Below are 2,500 nucleotides of genomic sequence, written 5' to 3' on the forward strand. Positions count from 1 at the left end.
GGAGTCGGGTTCAGATCCCGAATCCGGAGTGGCGGAGATGGGCGCCGCGAGGCGTCCAGTGCGGTAACGCGAACGATCCCGGAGAAGCTGGCAGGAGCCCCGGGGAGAGTTCTCTTTTCTTTGTGAAGGGCAGGGCGCCCTGGAATGGGTTCGCCCCGAGAGAGGGGCCCAAGCCCTGGAAAGCGTCGCGGTTCCGGCGGCGTCCGGTGAGCTCTCGCTGGCCCTTGAAAATCCGGGGAGATGGTGTAAATCTCGCGCCGGGCCGTACCCATATCCGCAGCAGGTCTCCAAGGTGAACAGCCTCTGGCATGTTAGAACAATGTATGTAAGGGAAGTCGGCAAGTCAGATCCGTAACTTCGGGATAAGGATTGGCTCTAAGGGCTGGGTCGGTCGGGCTGAGGTGCGAAGCGTGGCTGGGCTCGAGCCGCGGCTGGGGGAGCAGTTGCTCCGCCGCCCTCCTGTCGCCACCGTTGGAAGTTTGTCGTGTGGCCCATCATGGGGGCTCTCATTGGCGGTCTCGCAAGGGGCCGTTTGTGGGGGTTCATTGTGGTGGTGTCCTGCGGCAGGCCTAAGGCGGACCGGCGATGGGTTGGGTTAGGCGGTTGGCAGCGGCGACTCTGGACGCGTGCCGGGCCCTTCTCGCGGATCTCCCCAGCTACGCTACTTTAGCCCCGGACTGGGAGCGGTCCCAACGGGGTGTTCCAATGTTACATTTGTCCCTTAAGGAAGGGATTAAATAATAATGGCCTCAGAGAGAGCTAACAGAGAGAAGAAGGAAGGCGGCGAGATCTATTTGGGATTGTATTGCCTCGCCCCCCGTTGGGGGCCCCTTCTAGAATTACTCTGTGTTGCTAATCTGAGGTGGCGTTCAGCCGCATCACGCTAACTGGGGCGGGGGAGAAAAGTGGAGGTGAGGTCGAAGAAGGCCTGCAGATGGAAGGGCCCTCCCAACTTCTACCCCGTGTGACACCCGTAAAAAGGTGACCCCAGTGGCGTAACAAGGACGATAGTAGTTCCCAAGCATACAGGGAAGTAACATGCTAAGTTGAGCGCCTCTCGTTAAAATCCACTCCAATCGGGGTAGCACGGTGAGGTAGGAGGGACCCTCTTAGGGCCCCTTCAGCCCCTACCCGTGTGATACCTGATTGGGGTGGTAAAAATCTGAAATTTGGTGCGGAGTCCGGACCGCGTGGGTTCAGGATCGTTATCGCAGCGCGGGAACAATACTAGGGTAAGGCTGGTTTCCAGCGGGGGTCCGGCTATCTCCGCAGCGCCCCTCGGGGTGTAGAGGGGGATGGCAGGGGCTGACCAATGGGAATCAGTACCTGGCCTCAGGCGTGCCTGAGTGCGGGTCAGCGCATGCGAGTGCGTTTGGCGCACCCAATGTTCAGAGCCACGGGGCGGTGGCGGGTCGGGGACCCAGCGGGGAAGGGACGCCGAATTGCAGGTATGCGAACTTGGCAGGCTAGGAAGAGTTGATTAGAGAGGGGCCTGGTAACAGGGCCCCTCAGCCCCGATTCTTACGACATCTGGCAGGTTGGTTTTGATCGTGGGTCGGTCAAACTGTCTCGTAAAAGGTTGGAAAAAGGAGGGTAGGGTAAGGGTCTACATGCTAGCACATGTGGGAACCGCCGTGCCTTATCCTGAAGTACGCTGAGGCAGGGCGATCGGATTCCACAGTTGGTATCGGCTGCGCTTGGTCCGAACTACGGGGATGTGGTTATCGCAGAGAGTGGGCGGAGTATCGACTTGACGACGCTTTAATCCATGGGCCCCGGGGGACAGTCAAGTCGCGGTATAGGGCGGTGGACCCTGGCGGGACAGGACCGTGAGGTAAGGGAGCGACCCCTACGAGGTGGGCCGCTTCAATCCCCTACCGGTGAGACATCCGTCGGGGGCCAAATCAAACTGTCTCAAAGGGCGGATGCGGGAGGGTGAAGTAAGGTCTGCATGCTAGTACATGTGGGAACCGCTTTGCCTTATCCTGTAGTACGCCTGGGGCAGGGCGATCGGTCTCAACGAGAGGCCGGGGCTGCGCCAGGACTGAACTGCGGGGACTGAGGGTTGTCATCGTTGAGAGTGGACGTGGAAGTCGGCTCGAGGCGGTGGTGATTCATGGGCCCCGTAGGGATGACACGGTGCAGTGCAGGTGATGGCCCTTGGCGGGTTAGTGCCGGGAGGTAAGGGAGCGACCCTCTAGGGGGCCGCTTCAGCCCCTCCCGGTGCGACATCTGTCAGGGGCAGATCAAACGGTCCCGGGCGGGCTGGTGAAGGAGGGTAGGGTAAGGGTCCACATGTTAACGCATGTGATAACCGCCATGCCTCATCCTGAATAGTCCATCTGGGGCAGGGCGATCGGATTCCACAGTTGGTATCGGCTGCGCTTGGTCCGAACTACGGGGATGTGGTTATCGCAGAGAGTGGGCGGAGTATCGACTTGACGACGCTTTAATCCATGGGCCCCGGGGGACAGTCAAGTCGCGGTATAGGGCGGTGGAC

This window comes from Salvelinus namaycush, unplaced genomic scaffold, assembly GCF_016432855.1.
Source record: "Salvelinus namaycush isolate Seneca unplaced genomic scaffold, SaNama_1.0 Scaffold1468, whole genome shotgun sequence".
NCBI classification, from domain to species: domain Eukaryota; kingdom Metazoa; phylum Chordata; class Actinopteri; order Salmoniformes; family Salmonidae; genus Salvelinus; species Salvelinus namaycush.